Genomic DNA, 26,467 nt, shown 5'->3' with positions numbered 1-26,467 from the left:
GGTAAGGATGCAAACGTCCAAAGGTTATGACTGGATTGGTGTCATGAACAGTATTTGTCCAGAGCCGAGATCATACATTATGGAATCACAAGGAGCAGACTTTAGGCAGAATCAGAAACATTTAATACTGGTGTCTGAGCCTATACCACAGCACATAGACTGTGAGAAAGGCTCTTTATCGCAGAGTGAGTTGTCTGGTGTTCCAATTCTAGAGGAAGTTCCTGAAGACGTTCCCATTCATGTGATGAATCCAAAAGTTACTGATTCGAGTTGTTCACCGAAGACTGTACCTGTTGCTAAATTTCGTCCAGATTGTTGATTACGAGATATGGTTACATCTCTAAACCATGTAAGAGATGCAAGGCAACTTGGACATGAAGATTATGTTTTGTTTCTAATGTCTATAGTAATGCATGTCTAACTCTAATGTTGTTTTTAAAAAGGGCAATCTTTTTAAGAGGGAGGATGTAGATCAATGTGTGTGTGTCTGTACCTTTAAGAAGCTATCCAAGGACTTGCACAAGTGTATAAATACTGAGCACGTGCGAGCCTGACTGCCATTTTGTAGTTAGCTGTTGAGATGTAAGCATACATGTATGTAAGGTCTGTCTGTTAACTAGTTTTATATTTTATGATGCTGTTATCTATCCTGATGTGTTTGTATGTATTAAAGCATCTAAACAAAATATCCCACGTGCTTGTCATCTATGATAGAGAAGGATGAGTGACATCTATTGTCTTTAAACCCCATAAGAAATAAATACCTACAAAAACTAAGCATGCTATAACAGCAATACTAACTGTATTATGCTACCCAGCAACAAAATATTTTGACATGTCCAATGTAGTTGTGGAACTCATTTAAAACAACCTGCTAGGGGAAGTCCTATAACAATAACAAATCTATTTTCATCATCTTTTCACCTGATACTGCAACCACCATTTGAGTAAAAAGGATATGATAGCAAAGTTTCAGCCACCACAAATATCGGATGCAGTGGTAAAATAATGTGAGGTTTCTTTACCATTTTGTGAAACATCTACTTGTCAAAGTAACAAACCAGGTCTCCACTCTATCTCTCTCTCTGTCAGTAACCTATCACTACTGAATATAAAACAAATTAGTTATTGAACTGCCCTTCATCTTTCTTTAATGAATACAAGCATTAGGGATGGCAGGGTACTTACGCTTTTGAAAATTAGTATGCAAATTTCCAAATTAAATGACCCATCTAAAACCAGTAACTTCCTGGCCATTAGCATACAGAGTCTAGTAGCAATAATTTTTAAAACTGGGGAAACCAACAGCTTTCATACCACCTTGTTCAGTAAAACATACGTAGCAAACCCCAGCAAAACTTCCAGTCAGGTGAAAGCATCATCTTAGCCCTCACTGATGTTACTAGGTGCATCATATCACATGCAGACAAAGAAGTCAGTGCTCCTTTCTTTCAGCATCCCATCTTACACTGTTGAATATAAACTATTAGTGCATCTGTTAAATCATTAATGCTGACATAGTAACACTTCTGCTTGGTTTAAAAAAAAAATACCTCGCACACAGAAGACAATGCCACATGATAGTAAAGGATAGTGCCTGTGCTGGTAGCATACCTCTCAGCTCTACAGATTTTCGCAGAATGTCCAGATTTTTGCCTTATATTTTTTATCCATTTTTTCATAAAATTGTGGCTTTATGGCAAATTAGTGGCAAAACATTAAAGACTGAAGTTAGAAAATAATGATAGACATTTGTTTTAGACTTCATAACCTTCAGAAAATTCATACTAATGCATAATCTGTCATTCTATCAACTTTCTAAGTTTGTAAGAGCAATATTTCAAAATGTTCCCTATTTGTACCACTTTTTTATGGCTTTGTCCATATTTCTTGCTCTAAGAGGTTGAGAGGTATGGCTGGTGGCATAGAAGGATAAAGCTCTGATTGTGGTCCAGGTGACTTTAGTTCAATTTGCAGAATGAATACTTGATAGTGCAGCCATGGAAGCATGGTATACCCATACATGGGACTGCAGCATGCTCTCAGATACTCATTGTGTATATCCCTGGCAGATGGTACGGATGTGCATGGGGTGTGTAGAGATGAGGGTTCTAGCTGGACAGCACAAGGAGGTGTGGCAGAAGTACCAATCAGCCCAGTATATGAACCTCTTTGACAAAATGAGAGTACACAAGGGTTGGCAAATTAGGGAAACCACCACCCAGAATCAATGTGATGCTGTCCAAAGATCTTTGCTCTCCTTACTGTTGTTCTGGGACATGGGTCAGGTGCAGCCCAGTGAGGGTAAGGAGAGTTTGGTAGACCCACTGGATGAGGAAAGGAACTTGATGCAACAGATAGTCAGCTCTGGGCAGCCAAAAACAGTTGCAAAAAAAAAGTTATCAAAGAATGCCAGTCTCCACATCCTATCTTTGGCAGACCCACACGGCTTCATTCCCCATGTTCTATATCTGTCAGTATGGGTCATGAATCAGGATAACTCATCCATAATGGTGGTCATGTTTCCTGACCCAAATGCCACCTCCAGGGTTGTCAAAACCCTTGCCTTGCCTGCTATCTGTATGTATTTGTCCAGTCAAGGTATTAGACAATTGATACATTTTGACACCTCAGTATCTACTAACTTAAGCATTTTCTCATTTCTTTACTTATAGCCTTTTTTTTTATCTCTAGTACCTTATATTGTTTTAGCTTTACCTTTTCTTCTGGCACAGTTTCAATACATATTGAATAAGTTGTTCTATGAGGCAGCTCTGAATAAAATATACACATTTCTCAATAGGAAGTCTTTCATTTGTTATCTTTGGGCCTTAGATAAAGTGTCATCTACTTGAACAGTAGGATAGTATTCACTATTACTTCCCTACATCATTTTAACATATTTATGTAATATATCAGAACTGGTCTTCTCTTTCCAGTCTGTCTTATTTTGCAGTACACTTTATTCATTTCTAACATCTCAAAGGGTTCCTCCCATCTTGCTATAAATGTATTTTAAGTAGACAAGATTAACACTAACACTTTGACCCCTGATTTAAACTCCTTGAGACTGACATTCATATGATATACCCTCTGTTGCATTTCTTGTTTTCTCTTTCTTTTCATAATAAACTTTGTTGGGTATGAATTGTCAGACAAGGTACAACAATTGAAAAATACGAACAAGAAATTTTAAAACAACAATCATGCATCAGTAATTATTTGAGATCAACAATATATGAAAGTGGACTAAAAACTATTACATTCTAGTCCCTCATCTTTTTTTTTCCTCAGGTATTTTTATTGAATTTTAAAATGAATGCAAAAGATCATAATATGAAATAGGACTATACATTTTGATAATTTCAGTAACAAAAAAACAAAAAAATAAAACTATTTACATAGGTGTCTAACAATATAAGTAACATTGAGATCTACCAATATCAATTATAAGTGATAATGTATTATAGTCTATTTTCTCCAATATCTCCACTACTTTTGACCAAACATTGTATGAAAGTTATTCTTACAGTTATCATCTTGACAGTAGCCATTTCCATTTGTGAAACCATTCAAGTTCTTAAATTCTTTAAATGTAGAAAAAGTCTCACTCAACCAATTCTTGGTGATTATTTTGTGGACAATAAATAATAAAGTCCACAAAAGTGAATATTTTTGTCTAGGAACACATTTTCATACAGGGGAATTAAACAAAATCAGTGACTTAGCTGAAACTTGTCTTTGAACAGAGTCTGTAAAAAATAATTCAATTTATTCCAATATGTTCTGAGTAGAATACATTCATAAAACACATGTTGTCAGGCTGCTGTCAAGATTAATTTACATCAACAACCATTGCCCTAACCAAACATAAGTTCCTTTTCATGACGTGTAACATAAATATTGTAAATAAACTGACACAAAAGCAGCATCCATTGTAATGAGAGGGAAGTTTGCTTTAAATAAATTAGCATAATTTTTTTTTCATTTTCACTGGGAGATTACTTATTAATTGATTTGTAATAATCCCAAAAGTTTTCTTTATTGTATATTTTCATGTCTTTAGTTAGTTTGTATATTTTGGACAAATAACCTCTTCCATGTACAGATTGGTTATCTATACCAATCATAAAATCCATGAACTTTGGAACATTTTCCTCATTGATGAGTGCATCAACTCTAAATTATTTTTATAAAGTAATATCTTAAGTCCTGCCTTATTAACTACATCTCATTATTTCTATTATATTTGATCATGATTTGATTAATGCAAAAAACTTTTCCAGAGTCCATCATGTGATACCAATATATTATTTTTTTTCCTCTAAGTATTTTTATTTTGGAGACATCAAAAGTGTTAGTATTGTAGGGTAGAACAAAAATGACCAGTCCTTAATATCTGGACTTTTACTTAAAAAGCTTCTAAATGTGTGTAGTTAATGTAATGGCTACATATTTGGAGCATATATTTATTCTTATTCTCTAAGATATAATGTCTTACCATCCAGTGAATGTTATTAGGTAGGATTTTTGTATGTTGTAACAATGAAGATTGACTTGATTCTAATATGTTCATGAAATTGCTTCCAAGGCTGAATAGGAAGTATTTAACCATAAATATATTGTTTTAATAGTAGATGATAGAACATATATTTCAATGTCCGGAAGACTAATTCCACCAGCTTTCCAATCATCTACATGATAATTTAATGCTATTCTTGGTTTGCTGGGGTGCCATAGAAAATTTATCATTAATTTGTTGAATTGATATATAATAAGTTTAGATGGGGGAAGAGAAAAGGCCTGTATAAAGTAAAGTATCTTTGGGAGAATAATTGTTTTAATTAAGAAAAATCATGTCTTCCATGGTAAAACAGAATCTATTCCACCTATCCATAAGGAATTTAATTTATTACTGTAGTTAGTTGTTAATATTTCATCTATATAATTGGTTAATGTAACCCCTACATATTTGATACTATTATCCAATATTATATATAAAAAAACTCATTACTTTTGCTTTTCTTATTAAAGTTGAGATGTCATACCTTAGTTTTATTTCCATTTAATTTAAGGTCAGAAATTCTCTGGAAAATATCTGTTGTGTCAAATAGAGCTTGTAATGAATTATTATTATTATTGTCTAAAGTTAGTAAGACATCATCTGCAAATAACTGAATTTTTATATCAAACTACTAAATTGAATACCCTAGATATTAGCATTCATCCTAATACAGTAGGCCAAATGTCCTATGATGAAAGCAAACAGTAAAGGGGAGAAACATCATCCCTGTTTTGTTCCCTTTATGACTGTAATGGAGCTAGATGTAGGCAAGTCAATCTTTATGTATGTTAGTGAATTTTCATATAACAATTTAATTAATTGTATAAAACTATAGTTTTCTAAAACTAGTAATAAATAGTTCCAGTTAACTCAATCAAAAGCACTATTGATATCTAAACTCATTAAATCATGCTACCTGATGTGTTGCTAACAAAGTCAATTAATGTAAGTATTCTTTTAAACTTATCATATGCATTTCAGTCTTTTATAAGGCCAGTTTGATCTTTATCTATCAAAAGAGGCAAAATTGTTTGATTCTAGTAGCATGCATTACCATAAACATCTTATAATCTATGTTTAAAAGTGATATTGGTCTGTAGGATGAACATTCCTTTGGCTCCTTCTCTGATGTAAGAATTGGAGATATTAATGTATATTTCCAAGAAGGGGGTGATATTTTTTAACTAAAGAAAACATCCTTAACAACAATACTATAGCTTCATTAGTTAATAATTTATACATTTCAGGAATTATATTGTCAATTCAAGGAGATGACATTTGTCATTGGTTTATCCAGTAGCTTTATTTGAGCTTGTAACAGTTTATTCTTAATGTGTTTCCTAAAGAAGGATTTTATTACATTTTGCAGTTCTATTTCTGAACTCTGTGAGTTAATTGAATTAAAATGTTTCCTAAAAGCTTCTAAAATACTTTCTAAATCTGAAAATTTCTTCCTAGTACCTGGAATATAGAGTTGTTTTATAGGTTCACAGGTAGGTACTAGGCTATCTGCCTGAGGGCATTTATAAGCCTAGCCAGAATGTGTTGGCTTTTGCCACCCTTTTAGATTAGTTTCCTGTGCCTCTGTCAGCAGAGCCACTGACTTGATCCCAGGAGTAAATTTTCGGTTTCCCATCCACTCATCAAGATTTCTCTTGAAGAGGGTCAGTGAGGTGTTCTGCCTAATGTAGATTAGAATCTTGCTCCAGAGCAAGGGAAGTGTTTGGGACAGGAACCTATCCATCCAGCATGTCCTATTTATTGTTGTGGTGAGGTTTAGATCTCTAGAGTGTGTGTCTCTAAGGGATTTAGTTTTATTTAGGTGGAGCATGTCAATCAGTTCTGGGTTTGACATGGCCTTGTATGTCAGGCAGAGATCACCTCTGAGTAGGCTATATGCAACTGAGTACAGCTGGAGTTTCTTTAGTTGAGCTGCATAGGGTATCTGTTTGAGGCCGATAATCCTCTTGGTGAGGTACTTCTGTGGTCTTTCCAGCTGTTGCAGGTGTCTAGTAAGGTATATCCCAAATGGGGCATTGTACTCTATGATGGGCCTGATGAGAGATGAGTAGAGGGGCACAATAACCTCCTTTGATCCAGATGCAAACCCTTTTGTGATTAGGTGGGCCACATTGAAGGATTTTCTAACCACTTTGGCAATGTGGTTATCAAAGGAGAGTTTTTGTTAGATTTAATAGTCTTCTTTGTTCTGTTTGCTAAACTATGTTTGTTCTTAGTATTCATAGTGTGGGAATTTAATTCAATCTTTTCTAAATTAATCATGGTTTTATAATGCAAATATCTATGTATTTTTTATGTCATCAAATTCTTTTATTAAAGTGTTATCATCTTTTTGGATCTTGAATTTCAATTTATCTATCTCTGTATATATATATATATATATATATATATATATATATATATATATATATATATATATATATATATGCCTTTAGAGAGTCCCACGCATATGTTTCTGAAATATCATCAGTAAGATTTATGTTTAGGAAAGAATGTATCTCATTAGTATAGAATTCTTTGAATTCTTTTAAATTGGTTATATATATGACAGAATTCTAGTGATAGTTACATACTGTTTTATACTTACTTCCAAATTGAATGTGATTGCTTTATGATCAGATAAAGGAAATGCAATTACTCTTACTTTAATTTTGTAATTATCTCTCTTGAAATGTATGCTCTATCAGTTCTTGACTGGGTACCACGACGGTGTGAATAGTGTGTAAAAGTAACGTTGACTTTGAGTCGGCATATTCATTTATTTCTTTAATACCAATTATATCAATAAAATCAGCTGATGCCTTAAGACACTAATTTTCTACATGCATTATTTGTGTTGGTATCATCAGCTTTCAAAATACAATTAAAGTCACCTGCCAGAATTAAAATGCCTTTAGAATGCTGTATAACATCTTCAAAGTGATGTTTGACTACTTTAACACCTAACCCCAGGTATCGAATAAAGATTAACTAGCATCTAAATCTTTCCATTTATTTTCATGGTAACCAAGCAGAACCTGACTTGGACATTAACACAGAATTTATCCATAAAATTGCTACATCTCTTTTTTTTGCTTGTAATATGAACTAATTAATACTGAATGATTGTTAGAATGCAGTATAGTTATATCATCATGTAATAAATGCATTTCCTGTAAAATTACCATCTGTTCATTAAACAATTGAAGGTATTTGAATAAACTTCCCCTCTTAAAGCTATTATTTAAGCCATTAACATTTATGGGAATATACTTCATGCATGTATTATTAGTATTAGAAGTACAATTAGTCATGTATATGTTTAACTGTGTCAGAAGGCATATAAATTATTAGAGAAAATTACTTGTACAGTTCCTTCAAAAAACAAGTGACAATGGTTATTAAACAGCAAATTATCAAATAATCATACAAACTGTGAGGTATAAAACTCCACACTTGAATAGCATTACTATCCAAGTGTTTCCTCTAAAGCCTCTACCAAAAATAATTTCCCACTCTGTCTATTCAAATACTGCTTTGTACAGAAAGTAGCATATTGATTCAAACTAACTCAAAAGTTACATATAGTAAATGAAGATATAAGTAAATAATAAATGAAGGTATAAGTTTTTGACATTATTTACATGAATCTCTAGTAATACTAAAGCATTCATTTCCATCTAAATAGAGTATTGCACAGACATTTATATTTCCCATGCCATGACAAGTTAGAAATGTATTTAGTTATGTAATTATAAGTTAACATGTTAGCAAATATATTAAACTGGACTAATATACAATTGCTTTACAGAGTAACATGGTAATATACTGATGATGTATAACAGAACTCTTATAAAATTGTCAACAGCTATAATTATTAACATCACTATAGACTCCATGAAATGATCTATCATGTAACAGAGTAAATATGATCTGGATATCAGTCTGAAATAACCAATTGTTCCTTTTTCCCAGCTGGTATTCATTCTGTGAAAAAACAAAAAACAAAACAAGAAATCTAACATTAGATATAAACAGAAGAAGCAGTCATTTCCTACATGCTCCCTTCCAGTTATCACACCCTCTAGTTGCCCAGTCTCCTCTTTCAGTTCCCACTTCCCTTATAATATGCTACCTCATATTCCACCTATGCTTGTCCAATACCACCTACAAAGACATATACCATAAAAACCCACCTTCTCCCTCACTCTTACTCCCATTTCCACTCTAGCTCCTCTTCTCTCATTCAGCCCAACCCTCTGCACCTATTCCACCCTAAACTCCGCTCCTCCAAAGTCAAGACACTGTCACATGCTCCAATCTACAATCTACCAAAATTCATGCCTAGCAGACCAATATGGCTAAAGGATATCTCCTTCAACAACCTAGTCCAAGCTGGTGATATCCATCATAACCCTGGTCCTATATCCTTTATTAACAACACTCATCCCTTACCGTCTTCCTCCTATCTCAACACCCTAAAGATTTTTATAATGAATGCACAAAGTCTAAACAACAAATTACACCAATTTCAAGCTTGGTTAAGCCATAACCAACCAGATATCTTAGCCATCTCTGAAACCTGGCTCAAGCCCTATATCTCCGTCTCTGAGATTCTGCTCCCAGGATTTCATTGTCTCAGAAATGACCGACTAAATAAAAAAGGTGGAGGCACTGCCCTAGTCTACTCCAACCTTCTTACCTTAATTTCCCTTCAAATTCCAATTCCTCAATTCCAGAACACTGAACTAACTGCTGGAGGTCTAAAACTAAATAAACATAAAAATATCTGCATCATTGTCCTATATATCTCACCTGGTAACAATATCTCTACACTCAAAAATATTCTCCTATGGGCCTCTACTGAAATTAACTATGAAACTTCTATCCTTGGTGATGTGAATAGTGACTGGAATAAAATCAATTGCCCCTCTCCCTCCATATCCAGTAACCTCTATAACATCATTCAAATAATCCTCTCCATCACTCGGTCTAACAAAATAAACCCTGCTGGATCCCCTATAGATTGGATCCTAGTCTCAGATCCAAATAAAATAACCAATTCTGGCACAATTCCTGATACCTTTAGCAACCACCTCCCAGCCTTCATGCATCGCTGAACTAGTTCCTTCCCACACCAGCATCGATACATTCAAACTTGTAACCTCAGTAGCTTCAACCCAACTATTTTCTCAAATACTTTCAAACAAATAAACTGGCAAATTCTAAACATCCTTCCTCTTGACAAGGCTATAGAATACTTGAACTCTGTCTTCCTTGATATTTTAAACTCACTAGCCCCACTAAGAAACAAAAGAATAAAAACTAAAACTGCTCCTTGGTATCCAAAGAGACAAAACAGATTATGCACCACAGACACAAACTATGGAAGCTTTACCAAAACAATAAACCGGCCAATACCTTGCTCCAATATTAACAACTCCGCAACCGTGCAAAATGACTAATCACCAAAGACAAAAAATCCTACTATATCAAACTTCAGTCCAATAACAATAAAAACCCCCCAAAATTCTGGAACTCAATAAACTCACTCTTCAATCCAGGCTCCAAGAATAATCCCTGTCCTGACCCAAGTAAATCGGACCTCGAACTTGGCTCTGAATTTAACTCATTTTTCATAGAAACTATTACTACCCTCACCAAGACATTTCCCAATAATAACCCAACTGCTCTACACTCTCCCCATTCTAACTCACCTCATCTGTTTGAACTCAAACCCATCTCCACTAACTTTATAAAAGAACTTCTGTCCAAACTTAAACCTTGCTCTAACGCTCCCGACAATATTCCCTCTTCCTTCCTAAAATGTGCTGCTGATGGCATTGCTCTCCCAGTCAGCATCATTTTCAACCAATCCATAAAAAATTCATACATCCCCAAACTCTGGTGCTCAGCTTATATTCTTCCTCTTCATAAAGGAGGCAAAAATACCAGCATCTCAAACTTTCACCCCATTGCTTTGAACTCACCAATCTCCAAAATCCTAGAAAAATGCATCCACCTCAAACTTATGCCTTTCCTGACCCAAAACAATCTTCTCACTCCTACCCAGCATGGCTTTTGTCCAGGCTGTAGCACAATAACTGCTATACTCTCTTCCCTAGAAACTGTCAATCAAGCCCGAGATTCAGGACACTTAGTTTCTATTGTTTTATTCGATCTGTCTAAAGCCTTTGATATTATTTCCCACAAGCACCTTCTCTGTCATCTCTCAAACCTTAATCTCTCACATAATGCTTTATCCTGGTTCTCCAGCTATCTATCAGACAGATCATAGGCAGTCAAATGGAAGAACTCTATCTCTTCCTTCCTACCTACCCCATCTGGCGGATCACAGGGATCCATCCTTGGGCAAATGCTTTTTAACATCTTCATCAATAACTTTCACACTGCTATTCCTGATGCTACAATCATTCAATATGCAGATGATTCAACCTTAGTGAGCTCTGCCTCAAACCTCTCTGAATTGCCGACTAAAACCCAAACTGCCTTCTCAACAACTGAAAACTGGATGTGCAAAAACCACCTCACTCTCAATGCAAATAAATCAAAGATTCAACTATTCCCTCCCACAAAGATCCTCTCCTATGATAAAAACAACTTCAAAGTCTATAGTCAACCCAACTCACCTATAGAAGTGGTCAATCTTCTTGGCATTACTGTAGATGAACACCCCAGGTTTGATATTCATATTCAACAAAATATTAAGAAAACCCACCAAAAGCTAGGTATGCTGTATAGGAATAATCGCTTTCTCTCCAACTCTACCAGGCAAACTCTGGCCTCAACTTATCTTCTTCCTTCCTTATTATATGGAGCCCCTCTCCTAACCAACCTGTCCTCCTCTATCACCTCTAAACTAGAAAAATGCTACAACAAAATCTCTAAATTTGCCTCTAAATCTAAAAATACCACCCATCACTGCCTAACCCTACAATCCCTGAATTGGCTTGAACTCCCAAACTACCCAGACTATCTCCAACTCACTACTGCACATAGACTCATATTTCACCCAACAAAATGTCCCGCTCTAACTAACATCCTTCCCCCTTATACACCCAACAGAGCTCACAGATCTGAAAATCAGAACTTAATTACTATCCATAAACCTAAACATCCTGCTGGCCAACTTCTCTTGTCTTTCTCACTACGCAAAAAAATGGAATTCCCTTCCCTCCACACTAAGAACCATACCAAACTTCAAAACCCAACTATTCAAACACCTGTCCACTAAATGGAAATGTACCTGCCTTCACCAAACCTAATCCAAGAGGGTTCTCTCTCTGGTTCCCAAGCTTTACAACTCTCATAGTTATCTTCCTATGAGCCTATCTAAGCTCTCAACAATTTCTATAGCTTCTCGCTAAGCTCTCAACAACTCCTACAGCTACCCTCACACAGCCCAACCTTGTAAATATTGTAAATAGCATTCTACTGTTGATGTGTGTATGTAAAGTGTATTTACATTTTCTTAAAAGGTTTGTATGTAAACTATTTCCACACCTAACACATATCTGTTTTCCTCAAATGAAACGGTATGATCCCTATCTTCAAGCTTAATGAATTTGTTAACTATGCATGATATTGAATGCATTTATGTGTAACTATTCTACATAATATTATCTTTAATATTAACTATCAGTTGTATCTAAATTGTATAATGCATCTCGAAGCTTTTCTCTCCAGGCCTCCAATGAAAATGGGTCATTTCAGCCCAGTGGACTTCCCCGGTAATTACAACCATTCTAACATCATGTATTTACTACTTATATTTCCATAAACATTCATTCTAAAATTACCATTTAACTACAAATTTGTAACTACCAGTGTTTACACTTACACCTGACTATTGTATATGTAATCTAAAAAAGTGAATTAAACCTTTTAAGCATATTAACAATGTCAACTGTTATAAAACTTATGCAGACTCCACACAGAAGGAACTCCCCGCACTCCAGCCGGGAATCGAACGGGAAAACCTCTTGCTGTGAGGCAACAATGCAACCGCTGCACCACCGCTAGTAATGAAGTAAAATCCAAATGTAGTCTTCCAAAAACTTCAGTAGAAGAAAAGCTTTGAAAATAATTGGTCAACTACATCCCCTTTTTTAAATTTCCTGTCAGAAATATATCTTAGCAGAGCTAGGAAAGCATGCTGCTAACCTGACACCATCCTGGTCATGCCCCCTAGTCCCTCATCTTGATTACTGTTAATAGAAGTACACCTATGTGATACTCAAATCTGTCTGAGAAGTTTTCTTAAAAAACACATCAGCATTGCTGCAACTACCACTTTCATTCTACTAAGCACAACTTCAGAGATCTGGAAACACAAATCTGATAAACCAAGCAGCCAGAAGGTACAATTATTCCATTTGAAAATAAAAGTTTGTGATGACCTAGTAAAAGCATGATAAAATTGCATCCAACCATATTTAACGACTGAGCATTCCCAAATCATGTGACAATAGTCCTTCTTTGCCCCGCATCGCTAACAGCTAGAATTATTAGCCCAAACTGTGCTTTAATCTTGCATGGGAGTGCTGTCAAATATTTATCATCTTAAAAAAAAAATGTAACAGAAGCATAGAATTGCTGCACATTTTTTGTGCTTTTTGCATGTTCCTTCACTATCGGTATACGAATTTTCAACCTAAATTGGAACTACGTCTAGTTTGCAATAACACTTTTGAAATTTTTAAATGGGCTCTTCCCTTCCTTCCAAGCAAGTCTAAGAAATGCCCCCATATAGAGTTTCAAATGGGGTAAGTCCTGTAGAAGATGGTGTTACCTGTCTTGACAGAAAAGATGAGGTAATGGAATGAGTGATTCCAGTTCTTACCAGCTTGTTCTATGGATCTCTTTAGCACAGCTGTTGGAGTTTAAAGTTTTCTACTAACACACTAATTTAAGGATAATACAGAGAAGTTCTTAATTGTTTCACATTTAACAATACCCTGGACACAAATGGGGTTCTCTGGATTATGAGTATTTCTTTGGGTATACCATATCTGGAAAAAAGTAACACCAACAATTTGGTATTGACTTACAATTGATTTTTCACAGTGGTAATGCTTCAGAAAACATTGTATCATTGCCAATAATTACTAGAATGTAGTGGTATCCATTAAACATTTTACTAACGGACCTAGAAGATCCATGCTTATAGAGTCAAATGGAACCTCAATAAAAGGCAACAGTGAACTTCTGTACCTGGGATGTGATGTAGTCTTTTAAAATTCTGGGCACACTGCATGGAGATTCCTAATGGCTTTCCTTACACCAGGTCATTAAACCCTTGTGAACATTTTGTTCTGTCTAGCCATAAGGGTCCTTCCATGATATCATAATGTGCCAGTTTTATTACAAGTGCTCTAAAAGGTTTTTGAACTAATAGTTGGCATAGTGTTTCTTGTCTGTTTTCTTCACCAAGTAATTTTATCTCAAAATATGAATGTAATATGTCTGTATCCTCCTCAAATGTGTCTGCTTCTACTCTGGCAAATTTTCTCTGGTCTTGCCTAATGTACCATCCTCCCCTTGCATTTTTAAACTTTTCAATGCTTATTTACAAATTTGCCAAGTCAGGGACATTCTTATCAGGACAGATATGGAATGGTGGGCACCACCTTTTCACTTAAAGTGTAGGTCTTTATTTTCCTCCTGTTACATTACCAACAAAAAAAAAAAAAAAACAATTTGTGGAAGGATTTTCTTCTGCATCTGATTTTGAATTATTTTTAACTTTTGCCTTAATAACTTCAGCTTCTCTATTTACTTGTTTCTGACAAAACTATATATAGCCTGCCCATTGAAACAAAGTGAAATCTATGGTTCTGTTCAGGTCCCCTGTCTTCCCTAAGTGATGGTATTACTATACGTCTTTATTGGTAAGTAGTAACTTCTGTTTCATTATGGACCTTCTTCTGACAGCCTTGCTTCTGACTAGACCTGTGTTTTAGCCTTGCAAAGAGAACCTTGGGCTGTGTTAATGTTCCTTGTTCCTTTCTAAGTGAGAGTATCAGTGCGCTTTCACCCCTTTTTGTTTCATACAGACATCCTCCAATACTTTAGTAAATGGAATCTTTTGGCAAAGTATCATGTCATGAGCTACAAGTTCTTCCCCATCAGTCTCTGCACAGACTTCTTCCAGTACCTTAACATCTGAATTTTTCTGGTGACACGCATTCTTGTCTATCAGTTTCTATAGTGCCTTCATTCACTAGCTTAACATTTTTCTGGTAGTATACAGGTTTAGCACTATTAACGTCTGCACAGATTTCCTTCAATAACTAACCAGATTTTTTTTCTGGGGGGAGGGTGGTAAAGCATGGAATGTCTTCTGCTTTCTAGTGAAATTCAAATTGTATTTTTATTTATTTATTTTTTTTATTTTACATTTGTTTACAAGGAAGGTCCAACTGGACAGAGCTGTCCATTTTCAGCATAGGCCCGGGGAGAAAACTTCAGAACAATTGCTAACATACTATACATAAGATATTTACACATTCAGTTATAAAAATATAGCAGACAATAACATATGATTGCATAAGATATTTACATAAGCACAGAGATTTAGACATACAATTAAAAGTATAGCAGGTAGTAACATTTGATTGTTGTTCATACAGTATGTTTAGTAGATAATCTTGAAGATGTCCTGAAGATAAGACAAGAAAGAAAAAACTAAAAAAGGAGAACATAGACAAGTTCATATGAGGTGCACTGACATTTTAAGGGAAAGCTTTTCAACTTAGTCTAGTGGAGAGTTAGTGTGTATATGACTGTCCATTTGTCTTTATTAGGGACTGTATTTTAGCAGTGTATCATGTACAGATTTTCTTTCTCCTAACTGAAGTGAGATTGTGAGATTTGAGTTTCATCGGTAGTTTCTGCACCTGTTCCTTTGCCTTTTTAAGGAGTGTATATTTTTAACAACGTCACAGAGGGCTCTATATCTTTTCATTTTTCTTTATCAGTTGTATATATTTTTACATCAATGAATCCTAGTGACATCTCTCAAGGGTCCTCCTAGTGATGCCTCCATGTTTCTGAAAGTGCTTGGTCATATTTACACCAATAATTGCAAAGTCACGCTACATGCAAGTTATTAAAGCAATAACCAACAACGTGGTGTGGTATATTGAAGATTTAATCATGGTTGTGTGGTTTAATCACAAGGGCGAAGCCCTTCAGTCAAGGCATCTGTAATGCTACTAATATTTGAAGGAATAAATGTAATACCATATTCAAGTAGTGAGATAACAGCTGGTGATAATTCCATATCAGATAAATTCACAACCAAACCATTCCCTAAACATATCACTTTAAAAGTAGACAGAGTATTGTCCATATTAACAACTTTATCAGAACAAAAATCAAAACCAGCATTAGAAGTATTAATAACAACTGAAGAAACAACTGATACTCCAGGAGTTACATTACTGTTGCAATCAAGACTAGTCCACAAAAAGCTCAGAGATAGCATTAATGGTAGTAGGAAGACTTACTGGTGCTTGAATGATTTGCTCCGAGTTACTGGACCAATGCGCTGTCTCCCACGTGATTGAGAACGTCCCCTGGCATCCCCTTGCTGCTGCTGGTTCACTTTCTCGGGGAAATTTAGAACCAAACGTTTGATGGCCTAAAAAAGATTTAGTTGCAGTTAAATTTTTAGAGAAATCATTAATCGATGCTCCCTGCACAGAAACACCATTATTATTAATGCATGTAGTGGTCTACCTAGCTACATGTAAATCATGTCCATCATTTTATGTGGGAAAGTCTACTAGGAAGCTTAAGAACAGAATTATAGAACATAAATCAGACATTAGGAGAGGTATATTGACAAGTGTACTAGCCAAGCACATAAATGATAGTGGTCCCACACACAGTTTTTGATTTAGGGTTATAGAGGTCTTAGAACCCAGCCTGAGGGGGGGGGGGTGATGTTAATATTAAACTTGAAACTAGGGAATATGACTGGATTATTTGTCTCGAAGCAGATTCCCCAGCAGGAATCAGTAAGTAGGTTTCACTTAAACCAATTCTGAAACATAAACAACAATGTATAAGGTCCTGAATGGGTTTATTATACAAATATATTTATGTATGTTTTATATATATTTTTTATAACTATAAATATGTATGTTTTATGTAAATTAATTTGTATGTATGTTTTTAGAAGTTTATGTGAGGAATTCTTAACTAGTAAAAGATTAATTAATTATGTCTCGATAGGTTGGGTTGTGTCATGTGATGTTACTTGAATGATATAAATTGTATGCATTTTGAAGTACTTTGTAGCACTGATGCTTTGGTATATATCGCAGTTGTGTTTGTTCTTTTTGACTAAATCTTCAATATACCACAACCACAGTCAGTTATTGCTATTATAAAATGACATTATTTAAAAAAAAAAATACTTTTCTTAAATAATGTCTTTGTATAACAGCGGATTACTGTTCTTCCACCGGTTGTGGTATACTGCTTGTTCGGTTTGATGTACTGTGCATGCGTATGGGGACTTGCGTTTCCATGCATACCCAGTACATCAATCCTTTGAAACGGAAGCAACGGAGAAAAGAAAGTCTCAGTTGCTCCGTTTTCTCTCTTTTTTTTTTTTTTAATTGTAAAAAAAAAAAAAGGTTTTGGGGCAATTTATACCAATGGAAAAAAGTCCAGGCAATCGGACCTTTTTCCGTTGGTATATTGTGGGATATGCAACGGGCACGCTGGTTGGGCTGGGCCAATCAGCATGCACGTTTTCTGATAGTAATAGGGAGTCATTGTATAATAGAAGATTGTGTCTTAAAACTTATACAATGAGCAGTGCAACTACATTGATAATTGATCTTTGTCTAGTGCAGCAAAATGAGGTGAATTATTGTTCATAGAACTATTAATAATGTAATAATTTTCATTGTGCACTTAGTATTTCAACAACCAAGCAAAGAGAATTGCTTAGCCTCACATGAAAGCTAGGTGAACAAAATGCTGCTGAAAGTATATAAGTTGCCTGAATGCTTACCAGAGCTATTATAAGGTGCATAAAACATTTAAAAATAATATTCACTGCCTTTATTGTGACTTATAAAATTCTCGTTACGTCCTAGAATCTAATGAATGCTATGACTGTAAGTATTAATTTCTGCTTAACCGTTTGTTGCTTACACGTCTTTGATTACATTTATGGTACCAAGTATTTTAGCATTTGTTTGAATTCTTGAGGATACAACTTTATTTGGTGAAAAAGGTCAGGGGATAGTTATTGGAATCTAAAGTACAAACTTCAAGAGCTCTACTGGAAGGAAATAGTTAACAGTGTGTCAGGTTGTTGTAGACTTCCCACATTCCAAACTGTGTCTTTTCAGTAGTGTGTCAGTCTACTACTCTCAAAAAATTCAGTGGAAGTATTTTTTTTTAATCTGGAATTTGTATTTGTAACAGAGAGTTATGGAGCTGCTCTCTCTCCATAACTCTCAACCTTCCATCTCCAGAATGTGGAATACAAACTTATATAAGGATGAACATATGGGCAAAATGTGGAATACTCACTAACAGCTCATAATAGAGTTGAAATGTGATATTTTAATTATATAATAGTTCTTGTAGTGAATTAGCATGATTGTGGAACACTCACTAACAGCTCATAATATGGTTGAAATGTGATATTTGAATTATATAATAGTTCTTGTAGTGAATTAGCATGATTCAGTTCTATCTGTCATGGATATCAGTTAAACAAATGTTAACATTGAATGTGTGACAGATCCTTTCAATGTGGAACTTCAAGGAACATAACTGTTTTAAGACCCCAAATGAACATTCCTCCTCCCCCATTTTACTAGGAATTTATTCAGAACTGTGCATTATTAATATTAGGTCAGACTGCTATATTCACTATCAAAAGACTATGCATTTTAACAGGGCTATATCCCATTGTCAAACTCTTAAAAGTTTGAACGTCATATGGTCGAAACCATATGATCAAACTTTTAAAAGTTCAAACGTTTCAATGGAGATCTCTGTACAGTGCGTATGGGAAGATTTCCCTTTTCTGCACTGTAGTGCTATCTCGGAGTTGGTATATTTAAAAAGCGGGTGATGTGGGGGGCTTGCCTCCCACTTAGGGGATGCAGGGGGGCTTGCCCCCTTGCTTAAACTGTTCAGGTAGTTTTTTCCTTTGGTTTATTTTTTTTTCATTACATTTTTGAACTTTTAAAAGTTTGATCATATGGTGTCAATCAACATGGACGCCTCGTTTTAAAAGTTCGATCATGTAATATAGACGCCACTTTAACAGGGTACTCTGCTACTGCTTTTGCCTTCCCAACTTGTATTACATGTATATTCAGGCCACAGAGTGTTATCTCATCCCATAATTTCCACACTTTCTTTAACTTTGGAAATATTAACCTATTACAACATCCTATATTAGGTTAGGAATTAAATTCACCGAATGAAATACTTTACCTATCAATGTCTGAATTTATGACGTGTTATGGAGTACTCTTTCATTACTCCCTGAACACATATCACTTCAACCTTTCTCTAGTTGTAGTTCTTTATACTTTCAGGCATAAGGTTCCTTAATAAGTATCACCATGCTCTGAGACTCTAACAACTCTGCAATTCCATCCTGTCTATCATTACTATAAATATAGCAAAATTATTTGAAGCACAGAAGTGACAGGTTGATTCTACAGGCCTAGTAAAACATGTTAACACATTCCTTCAGTGCAGTTTCATTAATATGTTCCACAGAAATGACACTTCTGAAATGCACAAAATTCACAGTTTCATTGCTTAGTTAAAATCGTATTTCTGAATGCACAGCAGGTAAATATTTTTTATAGCCATATTAGTTATAGTTTGTTACTTAAAGCTTGGATAAAATCATATTTTTGTTAGATATGGCCTTATCAGATCCTGCCTGTTAAATCTGGTGGATTTCTTTGAAAATGTGACCAAGGCCATTGATGAGGGCACATCTGTGCACACAGCATACCTCGACCTGGCAAAGGCTTACAATGCAATTTCACATTCAAGCAATACTGATTAACTTAGCAAACTGAATGTAACCCCCTTTGCTGTAAGTTGAGTTACCACCTGGCTCACAAAACGGACACACACTATCAAAGCAGGTGACTCCACATCAACAAGTAGACCTGTTACCAATGGGGTGCCACAGGGGTCAGTGCTGGTACCCTTACTGTTTAGTATATATTCCTCACAAGTTCAGTCAAAACTAAGGGGTTGTGGCTGACCAAGTATGCAGATGACTGCAAAGTTGGTGCAAACACTGAATCCTTAAATTATGTCAGTATACTCCAGGAAGGTCTCACTCAGACCAACAACTGGTGTATTAGTCACAGTCTCAAACAGAATGCAAAGAAATGCATCATCATTCCCTTTGGTGCAATGTCCCCTCACACTATCAAATAATCAACAATACCCTAAGTACCCATGAAGTGGTAAGGGACCTGGGATCACAAGTTGACTGCGACCTTAACTTCGACCACCATGTGTCTATTGTAGTAAAGAGAGCTTTTTACATAGCACACTTGATAAGTAAAGGCATCACCTCAAGAGCAAAAGAAGTTATAACCTCCTTATACTCAGAACTTATCCGGCCCATAATTGAGTATAACACCCCATTTAGCATGTACCGTACTAAGCACCTGCAGCAGTTAGAGACCTCAGAGGATTCTAACAAAGAAGATCAAGGAACTCCACCATGTGCCTTACACAGACTGACTGAAGTCCCTGTCACTATACTCCATATCGTATGGACTTCTTTGGGGAGACATATGCCTGGCCTACAGATCAATCGAAGATCCAAACTTAATGGACTTGCTACATATCCATAAATCAAATGGGACTAGGGCTACCTGTTTCAGGGACCTAAATATGGCCTGCGATTTAAAGAGGATATGCTGGAGGGACAGATTTATCTCCCAGGGACTGACGCATCTTTGGAAAAGGTTAACACATCATGTGAAACAACACCTCTATGACAATGTTCAAGAGTAACCTGGATGAGTGGATGGGGCACCATAAATTCTTAGCAGGGATAGAGCCCACAACTCTCCTGGACATGGGCACTCATCACTAAATGCAGTCTTGGGTAGTGACTATCATTTTTAATGTAATAGCACTGAGATGAAATGGCTAGGCTTAATATGACCTCTGGGTTGATAGACTAGTAATCTGCTATGACCAATGTTTTGCAATGCTACCCTTCTTTCTACATTTGAAGTATATTAATTCACTTGCTCACATATTCTTAGTAGTTTCAGGCGCCTGCACCTTTTCATTTACAGGTTCAATTTGCTTTATTAGTAAGCAGTCTTCCTTTCAGCATATTATGTCCCTTTTGCTGTAGACTAGCTTAGTGTAAGTCATTTACTTTGTCTTTCTCTTGGTTGGATAATATAGATTGTTGCCTCACCCTCCTGTTGTATATTATCACTTCCAAAACTTCCAGAAACTTCTTCATGTAGACGTGAAAAAAGGCAATATTTTACAAACAGCACACATTTTTCTCTCTTTCTCCATGGCTAGGAAAACTAATCACTCGCATCTTGTATAGGGAAGTAGGTCTCAAATCAAAGCAGGAATAAATTATCCTGGTTTGGTATGGTGACCAAATTTTGCCTACATTGTCCTTCAGAGTAATGCAGTGTAGTAAATAAAACACATTGGAAGCAGAAGTCTCAATTTTTTTTTCCAGAAAACAGAACTGTGTTTTGCAATAGAAAACAAACTCTTATACTCTGTAAGGAGGTTTCTATCTTCTGCAACTCCTTGAGCCAGCAACCATCAAGAGTTGCCATGTTTGTGAATATTTGTCTTCTGTACCAAGAAGTAAATGTCTCTTCCATGCAATTCTTCATCTGTACTTGGAGGAAAATATCTCTTCCAAGTAAATATCTCTCTTCCACAGAAACATTCCCACTGTGCTTAGATGCAAGTAGGTCTTCCACATAAATATTCTATCTGCACTGACAGACAAGTGTCTTTGACTTCTAGGATTATTTATTTATTTGTGTTTTTATTTATTACATTTGTTTACTGGGTAATGTCCGTCTAGGCCAGACCTCCATTTTCAGCAGAGACCTGTGGAGAAAAGCTCCTGACATTCAGTAGAGAATTCTAACAAATACCAACAAATATAACAATATTAATAATGTTTGATAAAAACAGTGTATACTTCTAAAGTAAACAATTAATTATGGTACATACATGAGATACAGTTTCAAAACAATGTGCTTGACCATACAATTGTAAATAGGAGACATATTTTATCAGTGCCAGGAATGGTACCATCTAAGCTAGGTAAGCATTTAAGACCACTCTAGCTTCTAATAGGAGAAATGTGGGCAAGATGTTAGTTATGAGGACATAAACAGTAGTTATGGGGTTGTGTTAGTTAGGAGAAAGAGCAGAAATCTAAGATATGGAAGGTGTGTAGTTGGACTAAGAGATATAGTATATTGTTGGGGAGTGGGTAGGCTTAACCAGGAGTATGGCAGGAGCAGAGCCAATGATTTGATAGATTTTGAACAGATGATAGGGTTTTTTGCTATGGGTTGGAGAAGATTGTTCCAGAGCTTGGCAGTTTTATAAGAGTAGAGGGAGGTGCCTAGTGTGTTGTGGGGTTGGGTAACTTTTAACAATAGTTTGTTTGAGGACCTGAGTGATCTGTGATTTATATTAGGTTGGATAAGGTTAGTTAGTGCAGGGCATTCATGGAGGTTGGTGAATTATTTTGTGGCTATGGACAGTTGATTGAGTGATAACAGGTTAGGGAGTTCTAGCCAGTTGAGCTGGGAGAGTACTGAGCAGTGGTGGGTACCATATGGGTGGCCTGTGGTGAACTTGGCAATTATAACCTTCTCATCTATGCTCCTTGCAGGAGGTGCTTTCACTCTATTAATTAATGTCTTCTGTTATGCTTTGGCAGCATGAATACTATGCTAGCTCACAAGTTACAGTCAAACGCCCATTCAAACAGCAAATCATATCACAAAGCAGAATTTTTACATTACAACATTATAGTAGTAGAAAGATATATACTGTATCATTTAACCTCATTAACTATGCCTATCTGTCATTATTTTATATATATATATATATATATATATATATATATATATATATATACACATATATATATATAAACCTATACATATATATATATATATATATATATATATATATACACATATATATAAACCTTTATTGGAAACGTGCAAGGCTTTTAACCACTGAGGCTTCAGATACATATATATATAAACCTATACATATATATATATATATATATATATATATATATATATATGGGTTTACTATTAAATTCTCGATGTCGGAATGTACGCCTATGAATTATTCTAACTACAGATGTTCGAATAGCTCATATGAGTACATTCTAAATGTCTGAACGTTATATTTGCGAATGCCCAGCGCATAAACAAATATAAATGTTTGAAGGGATGTACAGAGATTGCGGTACAGTGTGGTTAGGGAAGTATGGGATGTTGTTTGTAGGAGTTCGGGATTCATGGCAGATTTGTTTGTTTTTCAATTGAATTGTATAGGTTATAGGTCCCATTAAATGTCCATCTTGGGGGGTTGGCATAATGGTTAAGGTATTTATCTCAGAGGGTTTGATTCCTTTGAAAGGAAAATTGGCTAGGCTTAAAATGTCCCACAAGGCAGTTAGCCAAGTGCATACCTATAAGTCTCTCTCTCTTTATAGATAGCTATACATCTATCTATCTATCTATCTATCTATCTATCTATCTATCTATCTATCTATCTATCTATCTGTCTATCTATCTATCTATCTATCTATCTATCTATATGTATGTATAAGCACATCTCTCTTTGTCACTCTCTCTCTCACTATATGTATATATACACACACATACACACACACGTGGCTATATATATATATATATATATATATATATATATATATATACATACAGATATATGTTAACATGCAAATAGAGACTATTTTACAGATTGTAAAATGGCAAACTAAAGTTCATTAAAATAAAACAGTTCAAATCATTCCCAGTACAGTTTTCTGCTTACTGTCTCTCAAATGAAATCATTTATCATTTTGGCTCCTTTGTAGGGCTACTGTAACTCAAGGCAAGATGCCGTCTATCTTCAGTAAAATCCACAACTATGTCCATGTGCAAGCTCCAGGTACTTTACAGGAAAATCCACAGGAAGTCTTTGATATTCTTTAGATTAATCCACAGGTTGCAGCTTTTCCAATACACCCACACTCCTTGAGTCAGTCTGTAACAAAAGTCTGCAATCCTGCTTCATAAATTCCTCTCCATGAGTGACTAGCATCTCGTCTGTTTCCTTGATTCTGGCCTTTCCATTTTATAAGGAAAAGGGTCTAGCTCTCTGCAGTGGGCATATATCTGTTTTTTTCCAATTTAGAATTTAATCTTTTTTTTGCTTAATTTTTTTAGTTTGTATTTATTTCACGAATAAGTGGGACTAATCGGTGTGTGTGTGTGTGTCCCATATGTGCATTTCTTAGCTTTTGACTGTGAAAAACTCTGGACCACACTGAAAATCTTGGGTATGCCAGAACACTCAGACATTTTCATGAACAGTCTTTACATTGATTAAGATACAATAGTTTAAACAAAGAGAAACAGAATGGTTTCGAATTCATAAAGGTGTATGATAAGTCTGCATATTTTCCTTATACCTGTTTAATTTGTACACACAAATCATCAAAAATGGAGACTTTCACTATACTGATGATATCAGATTCTGGAATGAAATGAAGTTGATCTGAGATATTTGTGTATAAAGATCAAACAACATCTCAAAATAAGTTGAGGATGAAGAAAAGGCCACAACAAGAGAAGACCTTAGACTAGCAGCAGCTCAGTATTCAGCATCCACAAGCACACTGAAAAAGTAGAGGCTTCTCACAGAGTCTCATGTTCACTGAAACTGACTTTCAGTGATAAAGCTGTCACTCTGTAGTCAGTTGGAAAAACATCAATAGCTGAAAACAGACATTTCTGCTTATTTATGGTAATGCCAGACGAAAACTTAGTCATTGCAATGCTGACTGATTTCTATCTTTCCATTTACAGTAGAAAGTGGTGTAGCTTGATGGGAGGGAGGAAATGTGTGTGTGTGTGTGTGTGTGTGTGTGTGTGTGTGTGTGTGTGTGTGTGTGTGTATGTGTTGGGTGTATTTGGACAGCGCAATAGAGAGGGAAACTGTTAAGGAGTTACTAAACTACATGAGGACAAGACCCAGAGACCTGAAAGAAGTCCGTGAAGATTTTTTAAGACTTCAGTGGCAGTCTTAACAGAATTCCTCAACTAGATTGTCCACTGTTTTCATGCCAAATGTGAGGTTTGTGATGCTTAGAAATATGCCTTACTCATCACCCGTTTCAAGGATTGAAAGATGGGGGCTCTAGACTGCTTATCTTTAAGGCACTGCCTGTTGCACTCATAAAGAAAGTTTTTACTTAAAGATTGGTATCTTTCCTGATGGATAATATTGTCTTTGCGTCACTGCATTTTAGCATTTTAATTTGATATGTGCTGGTCATGGCAAGCAAGCTGAAATGTATTGTCAACAGTAGAAAAAGTAGGTCCACAGTGGAGAATATGTCATAGTCAGGAAGAGGCAGAAAATAATGAGCAAATGAGCCAAGAAAGAGCATTGAAAGGCTACTGCAGATAAATATAAATTGCCATGTTTTGTCCATGAAAACATAAGTACATACTTGGGAGGGATATGTGTTGTTGCTGATAACATCCACCCTATATCACTGGGTGCTCAAAAGAAAAGAAGTTGTAGCAGGTATAAGATCAGGTATCACTTATATGTACACAAATACAGTATTGTCTATGCATAAGTCTATAAATGCAGCCATATTAAAAGCAGGCCTTCACAGTGTGCAGACAGTTTCAATGAAATCACTTTCAATCAGTGAAAATAACCTTCAAACAAGAATACTGATAAGAACAGAATGTGCAGTACATTGAGAACAAGCAGATCTTACAAGGCTTGGAAACCAAGACTAAAGAGGTGTGTAGAAACTTACAGGGTTTTGGTATTATTAGGAGATACATCAGACAAAGTTAATTAGTTTGTTTGGCCTGATATGAAGAAAGTCATTGCTGTGCAGATATTTGAGTATGCGTACAGAAATCAGGTCAAATATCCAGCATTCCAGAATATTTATTATACCATTCAGGAGGAAAGGAATATGAAGAATATGAATTCAGAGGACTATTTCAGTTTATCGGCACTGTTACTGGAGACAGTATTTAGATATTGTTGACATCTACCTCAGCTGTACATAATAAAGTATTCTTAACTGAACTACAGTGTGTACAGACTTCATTCTAAAGATTTGTCAGAAGTTTCTGTAATTAACAAAAAAAGACATATTCCAGTCCCATTCCAGTTTCTTCCAGTTATATCCATCTCATTCATGTATCCTACAGTCAAAGCAGTTCTCTCAATTGTGAGACACTATTGGTGTGTGGAGGGGGCAATAAATAAAGTCCCAAACCCCATAGCAGCCTTATCAGCAGTTAGACTATGTACATCATACACAGCAGCAGTACTTTAGGAAATCTACAGTAACGTCTCAAAAAACTTCAGATTCTGGAAGATAACGATGTAAAAGACACTATCCAATTAAGAACAATGCATCATAACATTTCACCATCACCAAAGCAGATGACAGACTTTCAAGTTTCCAATTTGATGTCACAATCCCAAGAAAATCCTAAAATGACAGAATTTGAAAAAGCGGCAAGATGCCAGGTCACATTCCTCAAGCAACTTTTACTTTCCTTATTCTTCAGA

This window comes from Protopterus annectens, chromosome 9.part0, assembly GCF_019279795.1.
Source record: "Protopterus annectens isolate FY-2018-M chromosome 9.part0, PAN1.0, whole genome shotgun sequence".
In the NCBI taxonomy this organism is placed as follows: Eukaryota; Metazoa; Chordata; order Ceratodontiformes; family Protopteridae; genus Protopterus; species Protopterus annectens.
The sequence above is the reverse complement of the archived record's forward strand: the minus strand, read 5'-3'. Positions refer to the sequence as shown.